Raw genomic sequence first — 18,927 nt, 5'->3', positions numbered from 1 at the left:
AAACTATAATTTAATTGAATTTGGTCTTCCTTCCACTATTTTTTTATGTTTTAGGCATAAATTATTACTGTTCAATCTTTGTCAACGGCAAGGTGGGTAGAATCAAATATCCACCAGAGTAGTCTTGCCAATGTTGCTTCGTGCGACCAGTCGTCGTCTTGCGCTCGGCGGGAGCCTATTTTTTTTTTTATAATATAAGAGTAGCAGACGAGCATGCAGTCCACCTGATGGTAAGTCGCTACTGCCGCCCATGGACATCTGTGATCAACCCCAGATACGATTAGATATTCCTGAGGTCGGCCACAGATGCGCCGCTACCCCTGAGGACTAAGCTGCAACGCCTCGGAAAAGTCTGTCTCCCTTACCACACCCTTCAAACCGGAACACAGCAGCGCCTAACACTGCTGTTATTAGGTAGAAATAGGTGTGGCGGTGGTGCCGCCGGAGTCGAACCACAAAGGGTTCTACCACATTCAAACGTTCTACAGACGCCTACAGACGTTCTGTACGTGCCCTCTCGCTGTTCCTTACCACGTGGATTACCCATGTGCCGCGTGTGCATTGTGAAGTGCAGAGACTACTCCTCGGGAAGATCAGACCGTGCTTGCTTCCTCGAGCCCCGTGACAGCGCCGTGCGCGTCCCCCCTAACACGATTCGAGTCCGCTGATAGACTTGGAAGGCAAGGTTGGTGGTTTTCTTACATCTGCTGGGACGAGGATTGGGTCATACCTCTCACACTATACAGTCCACTTATATCCTACCGTGGGATTGCGCGGCCGTGTCCGCATACCTACACATCTCGCGGTCTGAGAAAGGAATACATGAGTAACACAGATAAATGAAACTATAAGTCAAATTATCTTTAAAATTCAATAAAATGCCAATTATTATAATTACGACTGTATACCTACGATTTAATTACAATCAATTTACGGAAACAATATTTTATTGCATTGGATGTATAAGCATGTAATTTGAGTTTGCTTTGTTTGATGTCTTAAATAACATATAAATAAAACATATTTATGTTTTGACGAATCGACCGTCACCGGCCAATTAATCTGAGGTCGCTATGACCCACTAATGAGTGGTCTCGCGCCGCTCATTATTCTGTCGCCTTTGTCTCAGCTGATTCTTGCAGCAATTAGAACATTATCGGGGACTCGAGTGAGTCATTGTGAGCTCCCGGATTGAATACCGGACTTATTCAGGTTAATGAGTGAACGGTTTTGTGGTGAATGGAACTCATTTGAAGGGTTTAGATAGTTTGCGAAATTGGACGGTTTATAAACTATTAGAAATGGGATTATGAATGCATTATTAAAATATTGAAAGGTGATATAATAATTATGGTTCGAGCGAGGATGTACCACCGCCATACCTACTTCTAGCGTAAAGAAGTTCTGCATGTCGATGAAGGGGTGTTAATGTCTGCTGACTTACACATGTAAGAGCGTTTGTCCACCGCCACCGTCACCAAACCGTCACCGAAAATGAGATGACGGCGCCGAAATAGCGGTACATATATTTACTATAGCCGCGTGTCCACCGCACGTCCGTCACCCGAGCAGCATCATCCTGGCCGCCGAGATTTCGAGTAAACCGGCGGGACAAAAGCCTTAGTCCTCAGGAGTAGCAATTGGGATGGCCTGCCTGATCAAAAGATACTTCTGCATTATAAAAATACACTGTCATTATGAGACAAACATCGACGTGTCAGTAGTGTCGATTTAGTCTAACCACAAAGATTTAGACACCACACTAAAATTTATCACGGATTAGCTCCAATCCAATTTTCAAATATAAGCGCTCTAAAGTCTCCAGTAAGTTTCCACATTATACTATAAACAAGACTAAGCTTAACATACTCGAAGCACGAAAAGCTCATAACAATTTTCCACTCTGACTCACCCATCCACAAACCGATCGCGTTCAGTGTTGCATTACTTTTGTTTGAGGGTGCCATTCACATAGAATTTTTCGCAGATAATTTTGTATCAAGTACAATCTTGTAAAAAGTATTAGCTTTAATAATTTACTGGCATATATTAAAAAAACCCTTCATCATCATCATTCCCACAATTTAAATGGATCTAACGACCTCATAAATTAAAATCTATCAAGCTGTATTTTCTGTAAGGCGTCCTGAAGAATGAGACCTACATACGCACGATAATAATTACCCTCCGCGGGTAGAAATAGTCTTCTGTCTTTTATAACGAACGATAAAATCTTAATACTTTTTTCGCGAAGCCAGCCTCTTTTATAACGTATTTTTATTAAAGGTTTCTTCAATTCGCGATGTAATGAAGGCAGGCATCGTCATTATTTACTTCATTCCCTGGAGTAAATTAAATACTCTGTAGGTAAATATTGAAATACGACACTCGAGGCTTAAAGAGCGATACTCTTCGTAATATTGTATAAAAATATATTTTTTGGGTTCCGTTCCTAAAAAGTGAGAACGGTAACCCAATACTAACCTTCCGTTGTCTGCCCGTCTGTTTGTCTGTGCATCTGTCAGGGTTCTCATTTCTTGAACTGTAATACTTACACTTACATATACTTGAAATTGTTACACAAAGCGTAGTCCTATGGCCTCTTTAACAAATAGTAAAAATAAAAAAGTTTAAAATTAAAAGGGAGTCACGTACTAATTACCAGCATTATTTTCCTTTAGTTACTGACCCGTAATTTGTTGGCAGTTTAAAATTGTCACATTGCATTCATTTCACAACCTGTATTTCACAAAAAATAACAAAAAATATCATTATTAAAGTCATTATTAAAGTGTACGTTAATGCTGTTACGTGTAAAATGCTCGATATCTATTGAAAATGAACCTTAATACATTAATTAAATAAATTTTAAACATTATAAATTAAACACATCAAATCAAGAAATAATAACTAGGATTCGATTAGGCATTAACGTGATTATTGTTGGTTAATTGAAACAACAAATCTATTACATGGAAATAGAATAGTACATTTATAGCCGAGTATTACGGATAGTGGTCACCTGGGGCAGTTTGCGGCCAGTTTAATTAACTAAATTCCACGCAGTACCGCCGACACCTGCGCACAATATCTACTGTATATTGCATTCAGAGCTCGGACTATGCAGATTAACACATATCTCTTCTTATTAATGTGTTGTAAAGTGTCAAATGTCGTTTAGATTGTTAACACCATAGGAACACATTAAAAAGGATCTAAGAATTTTACAAAAAAATAAAAGGAGGTGTAAGATTTAAATGGGCGCTAACTCCAATGATCCTATAATTTTCTATATTTTCCTCCAATTTGGAACAGCGTGTTGAAATATGTCCCACGTCTCATATACTTAGTTGTAAAAGTTACAGCTAATTTTAAAGAAAACACCTGATTTTTCTTATTTCACCGAACGTAATTAATAATACACTCAATTACACTCTCGTGTAATTGTAAGTTAAACAGCACTGAGAACGTTTAAAATTCTAAGTATTTATTTTATTTAAAACAGCTTATCATTGCTTACATTTACAACTTTTCCTCAGAAAGTCATTTAAGGTGGTAAGTTCCTAAGTGGTATAAAATTATTTTATTTCAGGGTTATAGTTATAAAATAGTGTTTATTACTTAGTAAGTTCTAGCAATTTTTATTTTGTCTGATAAACGTCCCAAATTAGACAGGGCGTAACTTATATAACTTTAAATTCTAAGATATTGCGTGTATTATAATTTCATCTTGTACCATTTGACGACGTAAGCGTTTACAAAAAAGATGAGTTTTATCGCAAGCTTTTTACAGCCTCCCATAATTCTCCAGAATGTCGGTTGAAGTAGGTCAGGTTTTATCTGCGTTTGATGTTTAATGAAGTTGTTTTCTGAGGAAAGCCTTTTATTTATCAAACTTATCGTAGAGCCGGTTGCCTCGTACTCTACATATTTTATGGAAAGGCTGAGTTTATCTTTACAAAAATGTATCTATTTTTGTTTAGGGATTTGTTACAATGGTAAAAAATTGTGTATATAAATTTCCTGAAAAAGATGAATTTTAGAAGGTAGGTGTATCTATTAACCGTTATAAAATATGTTGCTAATACCAGTTGACTTAGATACTAAACGATCATCGTAACCCGCATAGCAATAAATATGTGATCGGTTTCTGGTACAAGTTTTGTTTTATATAAATATGGTTACAAATGTCTATTGGCGCCAGCGATCGCTTGCCATCAGGTGAACTACGTGCTCGTTTTGCTAGGTGGTCATGAAAGATATAAATAAAAGTTAATTTTGCGTCATAATTGTATGAGGGAAGAAAATTCAAGGTATGTTTGGATAGGCCTATAAAAATAATCTTACTTAGATTATTTTTATAGGCCAAAGGTTTTAAAATATATTTTTAAAAATATGCCAATGATTGGTACGATACATAACGTTCTAAAAACGTAAAAGCATCCCAACCAACAGGTTACATTTTCAAGTATGAAGTCAAAATATACTGCACGCCACAGTTACAAAATTAATTAATACATAGATTCATTCAATTTGAGTTTTCACTTAAAAGGTCTTTTAACTTTAATTTCGTAGAGCACAGATAGCCAACGTGCTCTGCTCTCATAAAATGTGAAGCTTGTTAGTGCTACAAATAGCAAATGCCGTGGCTTGCTCTTACACGAGATAAGCGTTAAGATTTAATGGACCTACAGTCTACACGCAAATGGACAGAATTACCTCCGGTGCATGCTCAGGATCCAAATTTCACAACTGAATTTCTAGTACTGGATAGATTAAGGATATATAGTGACTACCTACGCATATAGAGGTTTTAACGGTAACTTTCCGGACAATTGGTTAATAGGATGACGATAATAAAATAAAATCATATTTAATAAAATCGCGTCAAAACACATGAAATACTCTTTTTCCTCAAATACATTATATCCAAAATTAATGAAAGTGTTATATTACTTTGGTTACGATATTTTAGGCACATATTTTGATTGCCAATAACCATCAAATCAAAGCAATCACATCAAATATTGAGTGTCGTCAATGACCTTTCTTGGATGTATAAGAAGAAATATTATAAAAATGTCTTTTTGTAAATTACCTTCTAATAGAAACCGAAAACATTATTTATTTTACTGTATCTATCAAATACATCTTAGCGTCACTTTGTGACTCGCTTTTCTAAGCCATTCAGTAAGCAGTGTCAGCAAATCAGCCCATAATTCTTTTTCATCGTGTATCTATAAACATTGTTCAGGTAACATCATCCTCACCGAATGCATCCGGAGACTATTCGGCTACTTCAACTTTGTCCGGACTCGCTGAGCAGTCGGTCCTGGTTGCTATAATTAAGGCAATAGCCATTAAACTTCCAACATGCTTGCTATTGCCCGTATCTTCACCTCTCAGCTACGTATAAACGCTTCCATATTACTTAGCTTAGCCGTTTGCATCTCCTAAGACAATTTGGCAACTCCTGACATTCGTGACATGCATAATTCATTGTATAAAGCAAAACTTAGAAGCGCATATAATCTTAAAGAAGTAGAAATTCATGTGCAGATTTTAAAATATTTTAAACTGGAGCAACGTCTGGCATGGTGAGAAGTTTAATGGTTGATTGCAAGAAGCTAAAGATGATGTGTAGGTACTTCTACTTATTTGTACGTTAAGTTATCGATCTCAGTTATTTTCGATTATTAGGATAAGAGCAATCGTTAGAGTGGTAGTATAAGTGGTTTGAACACATCCGACCGTTACTAGGAACTTACTTATACATTCTTCCACGAATACGTTGTCTCCCCTATTGTGGGGAAAGACCTGCGCCTAGCAGTAAACCATAAAAAGACAAACCAAACCAAAGTCCGCTTTTACGTCTTTCATATTTTTCGTCGAATGTCAACTTGTCATTGTCTAGGGTCCAGAGCGATGGCAATTGACCTACAAGCGACCGTAAATAATGAAGTCTCAGAACGCCACGCTTCAAGACTCTTCGAGCACTAAATTGTGTTAAAGAATAAAGCCTTACATTTTGAGAGCGGTGAAAGGCATTTTTATTGCGAGCTCGTAACGCAGGACAATATGATTCAGACCTGGATAACATTCCTCAAGCTATTGTGCTTGAAATAATTATTTGCTTGGCTAGCCGGTCACTTCATTCTGGGAATTCGTCCATTATTACATTTTTTATCTTCCATTTATAAATTTAGAGCACAATTTCGGTCAAAGGCCATGTTAAGGGACATAGGTAGGCCTACAAAATGGCGGTTGAATGATTCCATTTATCTTTTGTGTTTTATTACCCTGGAACAGCCAGACTGTTTTGTTTTTTATGTCATCTCGCTTAAAGATCAGATTCCGTTGTAAGATTTTAGTATAAAGGTGACCATTTTTATGGCAGGGTGAAGTAATGGTTTAATTAGTTCGCGGAGTTGTGTAAATAACGGAGAACATTAGCTTTAATTATTATAAGTGAATATTTTGATGTTTTGATGTCAGCCATTTTCAATTAGGGGTGCGTTTTACGTGTCTTAATTACCATAACTCTCACCATTACTCTTTCTCTGCTAATGCGCTGTTTTATGTTTGTTAGAAAATCAGGGTTATAGCTTCGAGTTTTAATTGAGCTTCGAAGTATATGTATTATACAATTAAAATGTGTTTTTTTTTTCAGAATTTCCAGCATCACAGCGTTTTAGTATTAACTTTGGATTCGGACTATTTTACTATCAAAATATTCCAGTTATATTAACCCTTCTGAAACAGACATTAGTATGCTTACCATATGGTTAATTACTATACTACTAGTCAGAGTACACATAGGGTTCCGGCTTTGATCTTAATAAGCCAATTATTAACTAACATTAACATGAGCTTCTGACAACGCAGACAGAATCAAAATGCCTAAAAAACAACTTCACAATGAAAACACGTTATACAGAGACCAAAACACACGGTCCTTATCAGGATGCAGCGCGGTCCCCGACAAAACGGGGGATAAATTAGACAAAAAAACCTCGTAACTCTCCGACAAAACGAAACGTCACCCGCTGGCAACGGCCGAAATCGTTTTATTCGCTCGTTTAAGCTTTGTTTATCGCGGGAGGCGTAATTTAAATTAATTATCTGCACTCTGTTTGCCGGTCCGTCCGCTCGTCCGAAAGTGACGCTACGTGATACGAATTAGGATAATTCAATCCTGACTTTAATGCGAATCAGCTGTAAAAGCACTCAGCTGTTTTTTTATAATTTGTTGTTTTGTGCGTTTTATATTTTATTATTTTACAAGAATTTTTAATGCTTTCAAGATTAGAATCGTTGAATGGCGAAATGAGATTTCTTTTCTACGGTTGAGTATGTATGTCTCGCTTTTTGGGTAGTTATGTTTTAAATAGTAGTTAGGTACAAGACCACATAATATTATACTACGACCTTAGCACAGCATTCATTTTTGTTCACTTATTTTACAAAAATTCACATTACTTCCTCATTTACTTTAAAAAGCTCTTGATACTCCATTTCAGTTTAAAAGGACAAAATTCTCGGAAAATGTCCCCATGACCCCGACCTCCATATAATTATATTCGCATCGCATAATCCCTCGCATAATTCGCCCGTAACCGAACGCAGGTCAGCGGGACACCTGCGCGCAAATTGGACCCGTTTCGTACCACATTCAACCTGGATGGAACCTATCTCATTGGAATATTCAATTGTAACTACTAGTCATGTCGTATCTATTCTGTAAGACCGTTTATAATCTAGAAATCTGCGATGTGATATCAAATTCAAAAGGTAAAGGGATTTCACTGAAGATGAGTAAGATTGATAGGTTAAAGAGGTTTGTCTAATCCACTAGATTCTAGTGGATTAGACAAACCTAGCAAAGCTATCTTCTAGTGACTAGAAGATAGCTTTGCTAGCTGTTTTTATCAGTAGGGATGTAATGTTTAAGCTACGGATGCAAATGGTGTAGCTTTAGCATGATCGTAGCACATGTTATTTGATTAGCTTAGCTTAGCGCTAACGTCACACGTCACTTAGAACATCTCTGGTGGAAAGGAACCCTTATGCTGCAAGTCCTTAATTTCGTATGTGAAGATACGACGATTCATCTTGTGTGAGGAATGAAATTACTTGTAATATATTAGTGTTCTGCAAGTCCAATTTAATTATTATCGAAACACGTATTCATTTGTCTTAATTTGAGTCGACTTCGAGTAATCGAAATTGGAGATTCGAATTGCTGTTGACATTTAAAATAGGATCGGTCATGTTAGTATGTCTTACTTACTTCATTCTAAACTAACATAAATCACTTAAAATAGCCGTATAAATATGAATCCCGAAACCCACAAAAACATCCACGACAGGAGCTACTCTAAGTTACATTAAACGCTATAATGCCAGTATATTTATAATTTCCTTAAATTAACAGTGAGTTAGCTAGATATATGATAGCCATATTAATTACAATTCCATAGTATCTGCTTATATCACAAGACAGTATTCGCTGCCTATTTTAATTTATGGGTAGTTGTAAGCATTACAATTACGTCTCGAAGTTTCTTCATTAAGTACAACTTGCTATTTGTCTTGCTTAGTAATGTACTGAAATACATTATTAATATTATGTATAATTAATAGCGAATGTAAGATGTAAGAATACTTTCTGCAAATATAATCCCAGTTTTTAACAGCGAGTATAATTCTACATTCATCACTTAATTTTTGCCCGAAAATCGAACTACATAGTATCAACTCGTTTATTTGTTTGTTTTTATTTTGCAAGTGAGTAAAGTTGTACTAAATTGAACATTTATCTCACTCTTATTTTAGTTTATAAAAGAACTGAAGTTTCTTAAATTGGACATAGGACAACTCAAAGATAAAATCAGGTTTAGCTATTTTATTTTATGTATTAAGTACACGATAGTATTACTTAATATTTGTACGAATGTTCAGAGAAATGTAACATGCTTGTCATTGATACATAACTCGTGTAATACAAGCTATTGTCGGGCCGGTTCAATCAAATACACGTGTTCGGGATTACCTTGAATTATCGCTATTGTCGGCAAACCTTCGGGCAATTAATCGTTACGGGTACCTTTATAGAGATACTATTATATTTCAGTTTGCTTAGACGATATAGTAACATTATATAATAATAATATAAAAAGGTGGTCTTTGTGATTCGACTCCGGTGGCACCACTACACTAAGACTATTTTTGCCTAATACCAGCAGTGTTAAGCGCTGCTGTATTTTGGTTTGAAAGGTATGCTAAGGAAGACATAATTTACCGAGGCGTTCCAGCTTAATCCTCAGGGGTAGTGGCGCATCTATGGCTGTCCTCAGGCAGAAATATGTAATCCTATCTGGGGTGCTGGATACTGCATGCTCGTCTGCTAGTTTTATATTATAAAAAAAGTTAGTCAAATGATTGCCAGTTGAGTTTCGTTAAAATACTTTAAAAAAGTGTCTCCAGCTACCATTTCGTAGTATAAAATAAATTTTATACTGATAACATTTAAGTAATTGCCAAGTTGTTAACAGCTGACCTGACCATTCGCGATAAAAGAGTAGCAGGATAAATTACAATAAGTGTTAAGTCTTTGGTGAGGTGTTACACATAAATTGTATTCGTAATTTAAAAACTATTCTTGCTACCAATATTATGAGACTTTATTAATACCGTTTATTAACGCACAAAGCAACCCAGATGTTTTAGTTTGCTAATGGCAAAACATCGTGAGGAAACTCATGTTTATGCTACACACATGAGAGTTCTTAAAAAATCAAGGGTGTGTTAAGTCCACCAAGTTTCACTTGGACTTCGCGTAACTCTGCTCTAACCCTTCTCGCTCCGAGATGAGACCCATGCCAAACTGCGGCGTAGTAATGCATTTATAAAGCTAATGCTGAAATTTGAGGTGGCTAATGCTAATCCTATAGTAATTTTGAGGCTGTTTCTCCTACTTGAAATATATATTTTTCTGTATCGTTCATCGCGTACCATTTAGTGGTCGTACAACTAGTTTATACAGTTACATCTGGTGCCAGCAATTTCTAATATTCGCGACGATCACGACGGACGTTTCAATAGCTTTATATTATATTTTGTTCTTTTTATTTCCATTTTTTTCCCGATATTTTAAAGGAAAGTATTTTCCTTTCAATTTACATCTTAAATCGAATAGCGTTCTGGAAATTGACGATTTGTTTCTTGGTTGCAAACAGTTTCTTAACTAAACGAAACGGTAAACGTTATACTTATAACATAGTTTTACAATTTCTGCTTTCATTTTACAGTTTTCTATTTTTTAATTACAGAAATGTCAATTCCAAACTTATAATGGACGACTTTAAGTGGGGCAGTACAATCTATCTGTCAATTTCTGTTATATTACTTTAGTGTTAAGTGTTACTGTGTTTCAGTTTCCAGGGTGTGGTAAGCAACATTTACCAACATAAGGTTTCAACATTATAACTTAGTCTTTAGAGGCATGGCTGTGATCGATTTCAGGAGTCTTATTGCTACTTGGATAATCTTGCTAAAATTGCTAATCTATTACATAAAAATAAATATATTAGCCTTAATATTCCATAGCTTTAATATTCTTTCATTTATATAAAACCACCCACTCAATACAACAATCAACTGTACTTGAAACAAGTCGTTACCTGAATTTCATAAAGCAACCTCTGGTGCCAACATTCGTCTTGGCTCGCCCAATTTACATACTAATGTACCACCGGCTCATTCTAGCTACACTGCTTTCCCAAATAACCACTTGACTTGCAAATTCTGAGAACCATAATGTGTGGTTTAGCAAGCATCAAATTATTTAAAGCACTCGCGAGGAACTAAATTCTGGTTAATTTTTCGTGGAAGCTAATTTAGTTTGAAGTTGGTGATGCGGATTGCAAAATTCGTTATGTTCATTAATTTATATGGTAGTTAAGTTTACATTTGGCAATATAACTTTACCATGTACTTATATGAATTACGTGTTTTATTCTAGGTTTCGTCTGCCTCCGAAATCCAGATATACACTTTTATTTTATATTAGTGTATCATATTATTTATATACACGAAGTCTTATAATGAAAGGAAACAAAGTGCGAAAAGTTACACACCAGAGTATGTACCTATATTATGTTGCAAACGGTGCATAAAACCTATAAATTTGCTCTTGGCCAGGAAGACCTGAAACTTCACTTTAAAAACAGACATTGTGCCTAATTTCATGGCATTTTTTTATATGTGTTACCACACTGAAGACTAATATGGTCGCCTCATATGTAAGTTAGCCAGCATCCACATGCTTCCATGGAAATTCCGAACTACATAATACTGTGTGAAAGTGGATATGGCGGTGGTAACTCCCCGGTTGAAGTATATCTGCTCTACCCCTTATTCCGCCACTTATATTTTTGTTTTCTTCAGATGCAAATTATTCCACGTGCCTCAGTATGTTAGGTGATTAGAGAAAACTTGTAATCTCTCAGCAGATTCAATAGCGAACGTACGGGTATCAACTACTTAAGCGTTGCAGCTTAAGTTTCTGTCTCAACTCTGTGAAACTCCGTACACTCTGGCGTACGAGACGAACATGTTCTAACCAAGTTCTTAGTTGTAAGTTTGTTGTAAGTATTTGTAATCGACTTCAATTTGCAATTGTGTGGCACATTGCTATAGATAAAGGCTATGTAAAGTATGCTGGACTTGAAACTGATAGACTCATCGAGAGGTAGGTACTATTCTTCATTGATCAGTAGTACCTATGGTACCTAAGTTCTTAAACTTATATATTAAATTCTCGTGTCACAATGTTAGTTACATCGTGACACGAGAATTTTATATATAGGTACCGTACTCCGAAACGGCTTTACCGATTTTCACCAAATTTTATATGCATGTTCAGTAGGTCTGAGAATCGGCTATTATCTATTTTTCATACCCCTAAGTGATATGGGTTGTTCACCCTTAACGTTTTTTATATAAATGGCAACACAACATATGCCGGGTCGGCTAGTACTTTATATACTCGTAGTTATGAATTTTGAGTACTTATATTGGAATAAGCCGTTTCTTTCTTTCTTCTATATATTTTTTTCTAATGTAAATTATTTTGAAATTAGCTTAGAATATTTTTATGTTTGAGAATAGAACTCCGGTTGCAAATACCTTCGATCATTTCAAGTTTTCGGCTCCAGACCGCTTGGTTAAGAAGCCGAAGGTTATGCCACATCGAATAGTGTCACATAAAAGTCGCGTCGCCCAGTAATTTTCCTGTTCTATCTACGAGCAATCTGGTTATCGAGCAGGACTCGTAAAGTATACGACATATTGATATCCAGTAGCGAATATTTTATTGTTCCTCCAATACATTTTATGTCGCTGTATCGCCTTTAATAAAGATGGGGAATCAGTATCGAACAAAGGTTTCGAAACGAACAAATAAATGAAAAATATTTTTCGTCGTAATACTTTTGCTGGAATACAGGTATGGCTTTTTCGAAGTCAATCTTTGATGTTTCGCTTTTTATTGATTTAAACCTTCCAATAAGTCATAAAGTCTGATTCATAACCATCTCTTTAGATATTTGCGATATTAAAAGACTTTCTAAAGAACTGCCAACGTTAAAGGAGGACTTTTTACTCTTTTTCCCATGAGATTCTAGAAACTTAGATTTCTAGGAAAAAGTTCATATTTTGCAAGCAAGTAGTAAAAATAATGATTAATGCAAATCTGAAATTGTACTCTATATAATTTGATATGACTAATTACTTATTATTATTAAAGATAATCTCAATTTTTTTTAAGTGCAATAATTTACAATTTCACTAAAATAATTATAAGAAAAATTCCGTACATTTTTGGAGTGGCTTCAGAAACTGAGCACTTCATTATCATAAAATTATTGCAAATATTTTTTTTGCTATGAGTTAAAAATAAAGTTTAGGTATAAGTTGACAGACATTTACATAGCCTTTTTCTTTCTGAACCCTTTAACGTATTGGAATCTGTGCTAAAACAAACATTTCAGGTAACTCTGCCACATTGAATGCATCCAAAAATCAAACTGGACGAATCCAAAGCGCCATCACAGATCCGCTTTGCGTTTGACCCGCATTGCTTGACTATCCAACCGAAAAACGAGTCAACGCTCGAGTCGAGTCGATACGTATTACTGTCCCATAAACAGAGACCTCATCTCCATAAAGTGATTGCCAGCCGATTCGGAGGCAAAGGCCCCGGTGCACCGGGAAACGATTGGCCATATATCGAGCCCCACGAATTGCGGTTTCCCGTTGATATTTTAAATCTGCCATAAATATGATGAGAATCGATTTTTTTCACACATATTTTTTTCCTGAGTTGGCAAGTTTTCAAGTCAAACTTTGTGAATGACATTATGACTCTATTATGTGATATTAGAAGCATTAATAGGTACGAGTATAATTTATTTCTGCAGTTGTAAGATTGTCAATGAGATAAATGGGTTTAAAGGAGGGAAGCAATATGGGTTTTTATGAACAATCAACGGTTTTTAGCCTAATAATAAATGTTCTTGCTACCAAGTTCTTTTTCTAAGAGTGTGGAAAAATCTATATTGCACGTTACAACAACGCGAAAGCAGTAATTTAGCTTAACTTAACATAGGATTTATGTCTTCTAGTGACTGGATTCAGATATCCAAGCGCAGTAATGATCACTTAGTATCAAGTAGGCTCGTTTCGCACTTGATTTACGGAAAAACAACTAAAATATACATTAAAAAAAAACATGTTTTACATTTTGTTGACGTCATTTATCATCCGCTTCGGCAATTGTATTAATACCTTTATACACAGATACTTAACCGTATTTATGGAAGCGACTTACAAATTTTCCGCCGGCTGAAGTGCCTGTGGTTTGTACAAAAATTCTGCGGCAAAATTCTGATTAAACTTTACGGCTCTTTAAATTTATTACTAGCTATTTGTTTTGATTCAAGTGATATATGTGCCGTTTATAATTTTATATTTTTACTGCCGACAAATTGTTTTAGAAGTTGCTCAAGAGTTTATAAACAGACAAGGATGATTGATGAGCTTCATCATTTATTTTTTATGCCTTAAACGCCTTGAACTTGGGAACTGTTGGCAACTAGATTATGGAAATCATGTTAACAACTTTATAAATAGTATGGAAAAGTGTGAAATTATAGTAATAAAGAATAAAGTAATAAAGAAAACTCGAATTAATGATCTCGGGTAGGACTCCTGTCTTTTATGTTTGCAGTTTGCTATATATCGCTATGGTCATTTAACACTTCATTTAACTCGTCGATAAAACATGCCATTACATTATAAAAACGACTATATGCTACTTAGAACTACATGCTACTCGTATATTGCGATTCTGTCTGGTTTGACAAAATATAATATTCAATGTAGATTTTCACTTAGATTTTCTTGACATAACTTTAATGGACGAAACTTACGTTGCTCAAATATAATAACTAGTAAACCAGTGAATGCTTATTAGCGTTCAAATAAATAAATTATGTTAAGTATCCACTACGAGTAATATTTTTGTTTCATTTTGCTACCACTTATTTAAATTACTACTTACCGTTTAAATTATTCCAATGTGACCGACATAAACATTAAAATATAAATTTATATTTGGTCTGTCATTATATAAATTAAGTTTTACGTGCTTTTATACACCACATTTCATATTAAACTTGGAGTTAACACGAATGCAGGAAGTGTAAGCCGCAGCCAAAATGGGAATTTGCTAATATTGAGGCTACAGCTCAATCCCATTTGTCCGAAATTACACAGTCCCGGTTCATTTTGTATCTGAATTGGAAGGAAATGGAATGTAAAATTTGCTTAAACCATGTAATTTCCAGTTTGGAACGAGCTTGTGAATGTCTGTTTAAGAGTATTCGTAATACAATACAAATTGTTTGTTTCGCTTTTATACTCTTAAAGCTGGAAATGGTAATCAAGTTATCGTATAAAGAAAACACTCGTTAAATTATATTGAACGTCTTTGTTTCGTTCAATTTCGAAAATTGCGTTCACCATAAACGTAGCGCAGAACACTGCTAGTTCTATCACGGTAATTGTAATAAGATTCTAGTAAGCTAAGTGTTATGTTGTAACATGACAATTATTTTAAAGCCCATGTGGTTCGACACCGGAGGCACCACAGACACACTTAATTGTGACTAACAGCATGTTAAACGCTGCGGTATTGCAGATTGCTATTCTCTGAGCTAGTGTAATAGACTGTGATCTAAACTATAGAACTAGAACCATACTTAATATCATAACAATGAGATTATCATTGTTAAAGATTGCTAGAGATTGCCCAAATGTTATAGATGGTTGTAACTGAAAAATTAATTAATACGAAACAATACTCCAGCATGAATATTCAGTTTCAGTGCCCAAAAACAAACATTAAATAAAAATTCCCCGAATTCATTTATTCAAACGTGAAAATCTCTCGGCCGTGCTCATTTACGAAATTAACATGTATAAGTCACAATCCTGCAGGTGTGACGGGAAAGCTATCAAGTGGTACTTTATCTAGTGTTTATTACAGGAATCAGTTTCTCGTTAAATACTCACTAAGTAAAATAGATTTTAAAGATATTGGAACCCTTATGCCTAGTAATGGCAGCGTAAAGCGCTTCTGTGTTTTGATTGCAGGGTGTGGTAAGCGAAACGTATCTATCCAAGGCATTCCAATTTAGTACTCAGGGTACAGAAGAATCACTGCTTCTGAAGACACACAACCCTAAAATATCTGCTTTATCTAACCTTTAACGCGCCGCTAACAACAGCTAATTTCCTCCTTTTTTTATTAATAATCCCATGGTTAAGTTACTCCATTAGACAGACTCTAATAGAAAGTAGTCACCATTTCTGGCCTTTCTTTATCAGAAATATCTATCCGAAAAGGGGGATTAAATACGTTTCTTTACGAATCTCTCGCAAAATCATCTCGTAGAGATCCTGCAAAGATAAGTACCTTACCGATGTAATTCTGTCCGTCGGTCTTCAGTGATTGAGGAAAATGGCTTGTGGATAAGAATCTGTGTCATGTTTGCTGAATTAGACCACTATTTATAAGTGCCTTTCAATTGACTTCTAAAAGCGGCACGTACGGATTAAGCGTGGAACAATGTTAAGCGCTTGGCTTAGTTCTTTGTCCTATTCTTATACGAAAAGTTTATTTCAGACTGTAACATTGTACCTATATATAATTGTTCACAATATTGCGACTTACACTAAGTGAGGGTGCTTAATGAGGAGTTACAGCACATAAGGCACTGAGGTAACATCATCAGCTACGTTAGATTTCTACTTTTTTTTTATAATATAGGAGTAGCAGACGAGCATGCAGTCCACCTGATGGTAAGTGGCTACTGCCGCCCATGGACATCTGTAATCAACTCCAGATAGGATTAGATATTCCTACCTGAGGTCGGCCAAGGATGCGCCGCTACCCCTGAGGTCTAAGCTGGAACGCCTCGGAAAAGTATGTCTCCCGTTCCATACCCTTCAAAACGGTACACAGCAGCGCCTAACACTGTTGTTATTAGGAAGAAATAGGTAGGTGTGGCGGTGGTGCTGCCGGAGTTGAACCCGTTTGTTTGTTTGTCTTTTTACATCCTTCCAGTAGATGTTGTCAGAAGCAATTAAGATTAAACCCAAGAAACAGGCAACATCTTCCTGTGATATGCTATAATTAACGATCACCACCATCGAATCAGTTCACCTGATCGAAAAACGTTTAATACTCCTTTGTTTAATACGTGGAAAGTTCTAAAAGACACTCATATCTACCAAATATTACTAATTAACAGTATGAGCCGATGGGAGTATGCAGATGCTTCCAAAGCACATAAAATGGCTTGGATACTTCTAAAGGTAACACAGCAAAATCAAAAGCAGTTTAATTTATACAAAGCACCTCTAATTACATCTATTATTAGAGATTGTCCCTCTGGAAAGGTAATGGCCGTGTATAAATCCAATTGCGACTCCCAGGCGAGGCGTCCGGTCAACAGGTGCGTGGTTAGCTATTAATGGATAGTTGCTACTCCAAATTGGATAGTTGTTGGTAAGGCGTATTGGGAAAATTATACTGTTTAAAGGTTTCTAATTTGTTGGTGCTACTTTTTACCGACCAAGAATGTGTTATAGGCACAAATTATTAAATTTATTGGTCTTTAAACAGACAAACGAGCTAACCATATTTTTTTAATTTGTATTGATACTTTTTTCAAGTTTTAAAAAGTTCCTAATATTTCGTTTCAGTTATACACGTATTATTCCTAAATTATGGTTAAAATTAACTTCCCTTAAAGAATGGTTTGTATTCTCCCTTTTAAGGAGACGTAGAAACTCGCGCTACAAAATTCTAAAAGGCGTTGAAATTACCTTTGAATAACGTGTTTGTTAATTTCTAAATTATGTAACTACGTATACCATTTCTTACAATTTAGTAACTTTTCACCGCTCGAGCTGAGTCACAAGGTTTTCAAGTAAGTTAATTACTTAACATTTCCTTATTTATATGTGACTCGCTTGCGGTATGTTTATCTTTATTTTGCTTTGCTTTGAATTATTTTCATTAACAAATTCCTTGCAAGGTAGTGAAACGACATTAACTGTTATACACTTTAGTAATATAGTTTCATGTGTGTTATATATGTAAGACTTAGTTCAATGTATTACACGTAGAACTCTCTGATATTCCCTGCGCTGCCGCGCCACCGCCATCTACTACCTACCAAAAGAAACCATGCAGGTATTTTGTATTCACAAAAAGATATTTTAAAACAGATTTAATTGCTGTAACCATTGTAATATCAGTATTCTTTAGAGACGTAGCAGCTTATTTGTAATTGATTTGATATTTGGTATGATTACAGGTATCTATCAGCGGCAGTGAACACTAAACACCAGGTAAGTGCCCATTTAACACATCAATTTACATAAAAGAAAAAATGCAGTAAGTTCTTGAACAAGAATGCACATATTAAAATTGTATGCAAATTCGACCACACAGAATTTATGATGTCGGCCGCCCTGTCGCCACTAAATTCCTCGTGCTGTGTCACGTCCACCACAATATGCTGCATACTAGCGTCTAATACTTCTTTATGGAAATTCCTAGCGTTCGAGATAACATACTATGACGATACTACACTGGTCAATTTAACTAGGTTGTCTCAAGAAAATATATCTTGGACATGGTACTTGTAACTTTGGTCTCTTAGAAGGTCTCGTGTTTGAAGTAAAATATTGTAAGTGATGTTAAGCTATCAAGCTTTGACACATACGAATAATAATAGTGCAATACTTTGTGCTTTGACATGAACATGCAGTTCATCTGATTGTAAGTTTATACTGCCACCCATGGACATTTGTGATAAATGATTAACTTCTTACCTGAGGTGAGCCAATGATGCGCCGTTAGCCCTCAAGACTAAAAGCGCAACAACTTAATGACTAGGAAAAATTAATTATGTGTAATAAGTTCTTTCAAAGAACTCTTATCTTATTTAGCTGAAACTGTGCTTTTACGAACTGATCATTCACAATTATATCTATGTACAAGGCTACAGAGAAACTGTTATAAACAGCCAAAATATTCAATTAACGCAATTCTTACATTAAATATTTTTATAATATTAATTAATTACGTTGCTAATCAAAGCCGCCTTTCTTTCCGCCATACCTAATTTCCGTTCACGTGAGACTTCGTTATCGTGTGATTAATAAGTAGAACCTGCTCACTCATAATTAGCTTTCAAATTACAGAAACCGCTCAAATTAATGGACTTAATGATTGCGATCATCGTTGTAAATTATATGGGATTCGGGCCTGTAAATTATGATCATTATTTA

The sequence above is a fragment of the Epargyreus clarus genome, unplaced genomic scaffold, assembly GCF_041222505.1.
Source record: "Epargyreus clarus isolate Ecla_fem2 unplaced genomic scaffold, WU_Ecla_fem_2.2 ptg000023l, whole genome shotgun sequence".
In the NCBI taxonomy this organism is placed as follows: domain Eukaryota; kingdom Metazoa; phylum Arthropoda; class Insecta; order Lepidoptera; family Hesperiidae; genus Epargyreus; species Epargyreus clarus.
Note: the sequence above shows the minus strand (reverse complement) of the source record.